Here is a 10,707-nt window from a genome sequence, read left to right on the forward strand (position 1 = left end):
TCTCTCTGTCTCTCTCTGTTTGGTGAGCGTACACACCTTATAGCAAAATATCTCTTTAAAAAACCCAAAAAACAAACAAACAAACAAAAAAACAAAGAAAGCAAAATGGTAGTAAGGGCCCAGAGTGTCCATGTACCCCACAGCCACTTCCCTTACTATGACATCTTATTTACTATGGTGTATTGTCACGAGCAAACTGATCCATTATTATTAGCTGGAGTCCACGCTTCATTCAGACAGCCTTTCTTCGCACCCTGCGTGCTTTTGCTGTTACCGTTGTCGTGAGGCGTTACCTTCTCTGGGCTGTGGTGCTTCTATGTGTCCTTTGACGCTCCTCCCCTGAGAGGTGGGGTCTGTTCCCTTCCTGGAGTCTGGCAGGCGTCCGACTACGGCCCAGGCAATGAGGGGCCAGAGAAGGCCACGGCTTCCACCGGTTTCTTTAGGACACTGGAACCCGGCCACGCTATGAGGACACCCAAGCTAGCCCACATAGAGACACCACATGGAGAAGTCCTGCGTGGATGTCTCTGCGACAGCCTGGCTGGGGCTCCAATCCATATTCAGCACTGCCCTCCCCAGATGTAGGATGCACGATGCCTCCGGATGATTTCAGCCTCCAACTATTAAGTCACCCTAGACCGCCAGCCTTCAGCTGAGGCCCAGACGACTCCGAGCAGACACAGGCCAGTCCCACCATGCTCTGTCTGACCCCTGACACGCAGAGGTCCTGAAAGATAATACAATGTTTATGACACGAGTTTGAGTTGCTACAAAGCCATAATTGCTGGAAGCCTCGATATTTCATAAATTGCTGTAAATTCTGATAGACTGTAAGTGAGAGGTCGCGGCTGGGGGAAAAGCTTCTTTGGAAGTAGCTGGTGCTGAAATTAGTCATCAATGCTGCACGCTCTCTCTTCCTGAATTCTCATTAACCTAGCATTCGCCCGGCTCCTCTGTGAATGGACTCGCCCGTGCCCACTGTGTGCCAACTGCTGGTGAGGATTCCTGGGACACACTCATGGGAGAGGTCCCCACCCTTGTCAAGCTTCCACCCTGACACAGAGGACAGACAGATGACAGGAATCTGCAATAAGCAAATGCACAGCAGGTTGACAAGCGCCAAATGCAATGGGAAAAAGACAAAAGGTAGAAGTCGTGTGAGGGTTGAGAGGGCCTGGAGCGCTGTGGGCATGCTGCAGCCAGGGTCGTCAGTTCTGGCCACTTGGAGAGACTTGAGCAAAACCTTTGGAGGCGATTGAGCCCGAGCCTTCTGGAAGCAGAGCCTGCAGCACGTTGGAGAGTAAGCCCACAGTGACATGAGAGAGAGGCAAGGGAGGGCTGGAGGGGAGCAGGACGACTTGCGAAGGTGAGCTACCGTGGGGACACATGCTACAAGTGTCCCTACAGAGAAGTGGCTGATGGCTCCACACACGGTACCCTCTCAGCTGGTGGAACGACCTCCCGCCCAGCGGCACAGGGGCCCCCTCAATGAAGACGAGAAGGAGGTGTCTACTTTCTTGTTCCTACCCCAGGGACACGTGTAATTTATGGTCAGCTGCCACCTGGTACCCAAAGGCCACACCATTCCTGGTGGTCGTGCAGGAGTCCAGAGCAAAGGCCCGCAGTGCACCTCTCATCCCAGACCAGACGCAGTCTTGTGAAGTTGGCGGGCCTGGGACTGCAGCTGGGATGCTCGCTAGACCAGGGCCACGAAAACCCCGGAAGGGCAGTGGGAGCAGCAGCAGTGGTAACCGAGTCCTCTGAGAAAGAAGCAGCCATGAAGAGACCCTGAGAAGGGCTCTGTACCTGTGTCCTTGTCCAGAGGTGAAGGACTGAGCCACAGAGATCTAGAGCAGGAACACAGCTAGGCAAAGCCCTATAGGATGGCCCTGCTGGACAATAAGCAGGAGGCCAGCGTGGCCTGGGCACGGGAGCAAGAAGGAATCTGGGAGGACAGCTCCGAGCAGAGCACGGCCAGGTGGGCCTTCACTCTGAATAAAGCACAGTTGGAAATCTTTCTTTTCTCCTTCCAGGATAACACGTGGTACCCTGTCTCTATAAAGTTCCCTCAGTCCTCACTTCATGAAGTCCTTCGATCCCGGCAGCTCTTGAATTCATGCACTTTTTATTGTAGACTAGTTTTAGATTTACAAATAATGAAGTTCCCATATACCCCTCAGATCAACAAGTTACATTAGGATGGCATGTTATTGCAATGAAAGAAACATTGACATGTTACTATCAACAAATTACTAACTAAATTCCATAATTCAGTTGCTTAAATTATTAACTAAAGTCCGTAGTGTATTCAGGTTGCCTTAGTTTATTTAGAGAGAAAGAGAGAAAGCAGCAGGCACCCCACAGGGTTCTCATGGTGAGATCTGCTCACGCCTCAGCCTGCCCAGGACACAGGAATGCAAGCTCTGCATGTGCAGGGAGACCTTGGGCCACACGTCTGGAAGTTGCCCCCCGGGGTCCAGCCTTGCAGAATGTCCACTGTGCTACCCGACTGACCTCATGTCCTTTTTCATATTCCCAGACCCCATCCAGGATAACACACCATATTGAGTGATCACAAGTCCTCATACTTCTTGGCTGGGACGGTTTCTTGGGCTCACTTGTTTTTGATGACCTGGACAGCTTTGAGGACCGCTGTTAGCTGCTCAATAGACTGTGTCTCTGTTGGAATTTGTCTGTCTCCTGATTAGACTGAGCTTATAGGTTCTGAGGGCAACAGACATAAAGTGCCACCCTGACATGTCACAGCCAGAGAGCAGGCCATCAAAGAGAATCCAGGCCTCTTGCCTGTTCCAGCTTCAGGAGGCTTCATGTCCACTGTGGTGTGTGGGTCCCTCCATCGTCAAAGCTGCATCTTTCTCCTGTGGCATCATCCTGGCACTGACTCATCTTCTGCCAGCCGCTACCACTTACAGGGACCTTGTCATTTCTTCCAACCCTCCGAGGTAATCCAGGCCATGTGATTAGCACATTGAATTCTATCTGCAACCTCAGTTCCCAGCCATGTAACCTCCCAGGTTTCTGAGATTAGGATGTAGAACCACTTGGAGAAACTTAATCCACTGACCACAAAACCCAAATTCTGGGAGTCAGACTATCGGGGTATGGTCTTGGGCCCTCTCAGCAGGCAGAACAGAGAAATGCAGGTGTGTGCCCTGACCTACGTGTTCCCATTCGTGTACATATTGAGCTCAACATTAATTCACACTGAGGTTTCCAGCTCTAACCCAGCATTGCAGGGATCCATCCACCCCAACAATAAGAAACAGAGTTTGCACGAGTTCGCACCAATGGTCAAGAGCACTCTAAGGTAAAGTGGTTTCAGAGTCACTTGCATGTGCACTGTGGAGACAGCTGTGTCAGCTAGGGGATAGTGAGTGCCCATATGCAGTTTCTTTGCCTCTAGGCATGGAGTCCACTCTTCTAAAATGACTCAGTTCAGAAGTTTTTACTTTCACACCTTTCAGGGAGGTTATTTCCAACATTTGCTATAAACATTTTTGGGGGGCATGGTCACAACGTGAATTCTGGGATTCCTAGTTTCTTTCTACATGAAAGACTGAAATAGGAGGGAAGGATGAGAAGCCAGTCTACAAGGATCCATGGGAAAGGGACATGTCACTACTAAAAATAACCTAGCAGCACAGACAATGTACCTGCTGGAAATGCCCAGCGTCACCCTGATGGTCCAGTGAATTCCGAGCCATCTCTGAAATCCCATTAGGAAGCGAATCTTTCTAGATCCTTGAAGAAGGAAGGTTTGGGTCACCTCCTCAGGTGAAAACCATGACTAGCTCAGGTGCTTGCTGAAGCCAAAGCGAAGACGAGTGCTGGGAGAGGTTACAAATGCAGCCATGACCACGTGACACCACGTGACCAGCTGCAGCAATGAGGGCTACGTTGCCTTGAGTATTCTTCCCCATGAGTATTATTTTCTGGATCAGTGTCCATGGCATGGAATGAGCAAGCTAGAGAATATAGCTGGCACCAGCAGCATGTTCTGCATTGCCAGTGCACCTCCGGTCATGTGTCCGTGCTATTAGGCCAGATGGAGATTCAGGGCACGAGCGGAGGCAGGCCCAGGAGGAGCGTCCCCCAGTCTCCCTGGTGTTCGTGAGGGACACCCATCACCTTGACAGCGTGGGGCATCAGCACAGCTCAGCAGTGAAGGACACTGATTTACAGGTGCCGGGTCTGTGCTGGACCCATGGGGTGTGCCCCTTGCACTGATGAACGCCTCGTCAACCAGAGTTTATGCCTCAGTATTCTCCTCTTCTCTGGGTCAGCTGGTATACTTGGAGAGGATGAGGGAGAGGCCAGGAAGGGCTTCATAGAGCTCACTCAAGCCGTCAGGTGTCTCAGAGACACAGGACTGATAAGAGACGCACCGGGTAAAGAGAGACACCTTGGAAGGAACTGCCTCGTACAGGCATGGAAACTGAGATGGCCTGAGATGGGCAATGAATAAGCTGGACGCCCAGGAGAACCCGGGTTGTAAGTTCTAGGCAGATTCCAGGTTCAAAGAGGCCTCTCATGGGAACCAGCAGTTAGCGTAATGGCTGTGTCGCTGGACTCCCACGTAGTCGACCGCGGTTCATTTCCCGGACCCGGTGGCTTAAAACTCACGCCGAGTGCGTGTGCGTGTGTGCCCAAGATCTCGGGAGGAGAATGGAGGAGAAGGGATTGCGGCGTGACCATCCCCCCTGGGGGGTGATTTCTCGTTTTCTGTCTCTATGTCTCTCTCTGTCTGTCTGGCGAGCGCATGCGCCTATACTGAAAAAAAAAAAAAAAACCCTCTCAAAAAAAAAAAAAAAAAAAAGGGACCCTCTCACATGTTCAACCATGCTTTGAGTACCAGACCTGGCAGCTTGCTTTCTAGCTCTCTCTCTCAACCAACGGGAAGTGGAAACTGATGGATAAATACCTAGCTCCATCACCTATGGCGAGGGCAGCCCTGAAGGGTGTGGTCTAGACTGGCTCTGAGAGTACCCAGCAGGACTGAGCCCTGCTGGTCACAGTAGTAACCGACTTAGCAAGTCCTGGCTTCCTTCTCTTCCCTGCTTCCCTTTCCCACCCTGTGTTCCCATGGTTGTGTTCGCTCTGCCTCCTGAATAAACTGTGTCCTTCCAGAGGGGCCTGCATGAAGATAGGCAGACTGTCAGGAGGTCAGAGGGTGAGGGATTCTGGTGTCCATTACAGTCCAGAAGAGGGGCCTGAGGTCCTCAGATCAAGCACATGGTAACCCTGGTCCCTGCACTGTTGGTCCGCCTACGTGACCAGCTAATGGTAAGAATACTCCTGATGGAGAACAGCAGTTGGCATAACGGCTATGTTGCTGGACTTCCATGTAGTTGACTGCAGTTTGAGTCCCCAACCTGGAGGCTTAAACTCATGCTGGGTGCGTGTGCGTGGGTGCCCAAGATCCTGAGAGGAGAATGGAGGAGAAGGAAATGCAGCATGGCCATCCCCCTGGGGGGTGATTTCTTGCTTTCTGTCTCTCTGTCTCTCTCTTTGTTTTTCTGGCGAGTGCATGTGCCCTATAGCAAAAACCTCTCCATGTCCCTTTGAGCAAACCCTTTTGTAAAAAAAAAAAAAGAATATTCCTGATGATAATAATTAATCTAACTACTCTCCATAACAAGTTCAGCTGGTATATACATAACACATATCTGTGAACACGTCTGACTTTAGGCATGAAACTCAGTGAGTAGAATGAATATACTATAAAGTAGCACCTAGTTGATGCTACATAGCTTACTGTGGTATCTTTTCAACACATTTTTAATTCCAAGAAAGGCAGTTTTAGCTTTAATAAATCAAAATAAAAAAATGTTAAGAGTATTTTGTTTAAGACTTAAAGCCAGGAAACAGGTTAGGATTCTGTTCAAATAGTAGGTACATGAACCTATTGGCAGCTCAAGAGAAGAGAAAAATCCTTAAAACGGGAAACAAAGCATGGAAAAAAATTAGTAATGTTTTAGTCAGAAGTCATAAAATTCTGTTTCACTAATTCTGTCTCATCTACTTAATCTCTCCTTTGTACAGATCCAATATTTCCATTTTAGTTCTAGAAGATAACATTCGACTTCAGAATTGTCCATACCATTAAGTGGGTCATTTTCTTAGTTGTTTTTGAATTCTGATTTTTGTGTGTCTGTATTTAATTTTCCTCAGATAGCACTCCCTTCAGAACTTTTTGGAGAGCTGGTCTGGTGTTGGTAAATTTTCAGGTTTTGTTTATCTGAGAATGTTCTTGTTATCTAAAAGATAATCTTGACGGATATAGTATTCTTGGTTGAAATTGTTTTTTTACTCAACACTTTGAATATAATTTCCCATTCTTTCCTCGCTCACATTTTTTCCGATGAGAGGTCTGCTGTTAGCCTGATATGCTTTGTAGGTAAGTTGATGTTTCTTGTGAATCTTAGTATCTTGTTTTTGTCTGTAGTTTTGGTCAATCTGGCTACAATGTGTCTTGGGGAAGATCTTCTTGGGTTGATCCTATTCAGAGTCCTTTGTATTTCTTCGGTCTGGATCTTTGAATGCCTCTCTAGGTTTAGAAAGTTTTCTTCCAGAATTTCATGCAACAGATCATCAATGCCCTTATTAGTTTCTTCACCATCTGGGATACTGATTATCTGGATGTTTGTACATTTAATGATATCTCATATTTTTCATAAATTATTCTCATTTTTGGGTTATTTTCTTAGTCATCGTGGTGGATTGTTCTAGTCTGGTGACTCTGTCTTCTACATCTGAGATTCGATCTTCTGTATGATCTAGTCTGCTTTTAATACTCTCAAGGGAGGTTTTAATTTCCTTTGTTACAGCCTTCCTCTCTACCAGTTCCATAAGATTCTTTCTTATGGTGTGTATTTCCTCCTTTAGATCATGCAAGAACTTCCTCACTTCCTGGAATTCATCGGCTCTTTTCTCCTGCATCTTCTGGAGTTCATTGTCTCTCTTCTCTTGCATCTCTGTTAGCTTTGTTGCTGTGAATATTCTAAATTATTTTTTAAAAGAATTATTTTATTTAGCTTTATTTGTTATTTACTTATGTTTAAAAATATGACCAGAGAGGGACAGAACAAGATAGAGAGCAAGGGAAAATGAGAAAGTGAGCCACCCAGTCTGGGACTTGAACTGTTTTCGGCCATGTGGAAATCCAGTGCCATTAACCACCAAGCCACCTGCTGACCCCAATATTCTAAATTCTTTATCAGACATTTCCGGAGTTCCATTGTACTGTCTGTAGATGAAGAGGAGTTATTCTTTTCCCTTGCGGCAGAGGTATTTTCTTGCTTTCTCATATTTCTTGAATCTCTGCAGCAATTTCTGGTCATCCAAATGCTTATACGTTTCTTCCTAATATCTTGAAGTTCAATCTGAGTGTTCAGTGATGTGCAGGAGGAGGTGATCTGCAATTTCACTACCGTTCTGTTTTTCTGGTTTTTTTTTTTTTCCCTTTGTGTGGCAGATTCAGAGGGAAAAGAGGAATGTTCTGACCCTAATAGTATTCAGATGTTTGGCAATGGTTCACTTAGACCTGTCTAGACCCTCAGTGCATGGAGGCTGAGCAGCAAAGTGGTGAAGGTAAAAGAAACAGGGAGAGAAAACAGAGAAAGAGGAAATAAAACAAAACAAAACAATTATATTTATTTCTTTTAAAAAAAAAATCCAAAAATGAAAACCACACGGTGCGTGAGCATGCTGCACAAAAGCAATAGTTCCCGTCTAATGGCGAGAGTCTTCTCTGAGGCCTGCACTTTTGCCTCTCCTAGATGGGAGTGGGGAAAGGTGAGAATTAGCAAGAGAAAGGAGGATCTGAGAGCCAAGAAAATACTTTACGTTAAAAAGAAAAATGTTAAAAAATGAAAAGACAGCGACAGAGAGAAGGATACAGGTGGCGCCCTATCCCTCGTGAATGGGGTCTGGAGGATGACGCCTCAGCAGAAAATCTTCCCTAGTTTAGTCCCTGAAAGCACTAGTTCCCAGCTGCCATGGCCTGAGGTTAAGTATTTTTGTGCCATCTTTACAGTTGAGAAAACCACAGCTCAGAGAGGTTAATTATTAACATTCTAGGTTGGAAAGCTGTATAGACAGATTGGCATTCACGCATGAGTGACTTAAAGAATGTGGGACCAGCAGTTGTTGACATAATGGCTATGTTGCTGGACTCCCATGTAGTCGACCGCAGTTCGAGTCCTGGACCTAGTGGCTTAAACTTATGCCGGGTGCGTGTGCATGTGTGCTCAAGATCCTGAGAGGAGAACGGAGGAGAAGGGATTGTGGCATGGCCATACCCTCTGGGGGGTGATTTCTCGTTTTCTGTCTCTGTCTCTCTCTGTCTTTCTGGCGAGCACATGCACCTTATACCAAAACCTCTCAAAGAAAAAAAAATAAAAACAAACAAACAAACAAACAAAACAGAATGTATGCAGTTCCTTCCTCCTTCCTGAAGTTGCCCTGACCTGCCCAGTCTGAGATGACACAAAGTGAACAGGCCTTTGTGTCAGATGGTCCTGGGCAGTCCTGGGCAGTGAGGACCAAATGGAACCCATGTAGTAGAACTGGAAGAGACACCACAGGTACTGGGTACAGGTGGCTCTGGAGCCTGGTGAGTTCTCTCCAGAAGTTTTCATCATGGGGGGTGGAGAGTGTGTGGAAGAAAACCTATCTAAGAAAGAAGGTGATCGTAGCCTGATTTACAATAGGGAAAGTTGGACCCAGCCCAAATGCTCTGTATTTGATGATTGGATAAATAAATTATGCAAAATTCACCAGCAGAATATCAAGCAGGCATTAAAACCATATCATGAAAAGTATTTAATGATAAGGGAATACACAGCACGGGCTGAGCAGAAGAAAACAGGTTGCCAAGGCCACAAGAATGACATAAGTACTTACAGAAAGCACAGGCGTGTGCAGTAAGAGGTGTCAGGAACCCTTTGGGTCATTGGATTTGGAGAACTTTTAGTTTCTATTTAGTCTTGTGTGGATTGTCTAGGACAAATACCTAAATATAAGAGGTCTTAAAACGTTTATAAAAATGTGTATTATGAAAAAACTATGCATGGATTTCAATTTTTTATACCAAGATAAAGTTGTATATGTGTGTGTGTGTGTGTGTGTGTGTGTGTGTGTGTGTATTACATTTTTGCCATAGGGCATGTGCACTCACTAGAGAGAGTCAGTGAGATAAATAAGGAGTCACCTTTCAGGGGAGGCCACGCTGCAACTCCTTCTCCTCCATTCGCCTCACAGGATTTTGAACACATGGGCACATGTGCCTGGTGTACTTTTCAAGCCTCCAGGTCAGAGACTTGAACCATGGGATTGGCTATGTGGGATTCAGCACCTTAGCCAACAAGCCACCTATTGCCCTAATAAAGTCATATTTTAATTCCATTTTCCCACAAACTTTTTGAAGTACCTTATATATACTTCTCAATATCTTCTCCATTTCTCAACCAAAACCCAAAGTTAGTTGCTAAGAGAGTTAATTGAGACAGAAAACAACTGAAAGTAGGGATGATAGGTTTTTTTTTTTTGAGAGGTTTTTGCTATAGGTCATGTGCACTTGCCAGAAAGACAGAGAGAGACTGAGACAGAGAGAGACAGAGAGAGACAGAAAGCGAGAAATCACCCCCTAGCGAGGATGGCCACCGTGGTTGAGTACATGGGAGTCCAGCCATTATGACATAGCCATTATGCCAACTGCTGTCCTGGGATGATAGGTCCTCAGTAACAGGAGGGAGCAGGGAGGATGATGTGGTCATGTATGCCTATATTGGGCTCACTCTTCCATTTAGATGGTCTTTCTCATTTCGCTATGCTGAAGAGAGAAAACCATTCTCATTATGTTAGAAAAGGACATACGTCAGGGCCCCAGAGTTGACCGACTTATCCCGGGCCTGCAACTTCAGCACCCTGTGTTAGGGAAGCCACTGCTTCTCTCTCAAGAGTCCTTGGGATCTTTTACCATGATGACTTCAGCAGTAGTGAAAAACCCTGCCTCTTCCAGGCCAGAGTGTTCTGTCTGATCTCTGCTGGGTTCACAGCGGTACCACTGTATAGGGAGAAACACCATCACATCCACTCAAGTGGCTTGAAAGAGAAGGAACTTGGCCAAATGCAGTGGTTTCAGGAGACCTAAGAAGAGGGCAGAAGGGAGACAGTGCGGAAGGTTAGCACGTGTTTAGGGAGTGGGCTCCTGTTATTGTGAAGGATGAGCCGTGATTCCTCCTAGAGCTGGATTCAAGTAGGAATGCCCAGTAGGAAGAAGGTTTAGTGAAATAGAGGGGTTTCCTCATCTGCGTGGTCATCTCTGCTACTGGACCCAGCTCTTTCCCACTCTTGGCTTTGGACTCTGAAAAGTGGGTCAGGTTCTGCGAGCTCTGAGTTCATGGCGTAAGTGATACATTTTGAGAAGTTTCTGGAAGTGGAGGCAGGAGAATGGTGGGGTCCATATTTGTACCTCAGGACAACAGTGAAGGCCTACGCTATACCACAGCATACATATGACTCAGCATGAGCTTCTCTCTCGCAGATGTAATTCACTGTGGATCTTGGAAAAAGGAACTCTGCTCCCAACTCAGCCAGTTCAATACTGCTACCCTGACCCTCCTGCCAACATCTAATGTATGTTGGCTTTGACTGTAAAAAATTGTGGATTGGTCAGCTCTTCCG

This window comes from Tupaia chinensis, unplaced genomic scaffold, assembly GCF_000334495.1.
Source record: "Tupaia chinensis unplaced genomic scaffold, TupChi_1.0 Scaffold142716_1, whole genome shotgun sequence".
In the NCBI taxonomy this organism is placed as follows: Eukaryota; Metazoa; Chordata; class Mammalia; order Scandentia; family Tupaiidae; genus Tupaia; species Tupaia belangeri.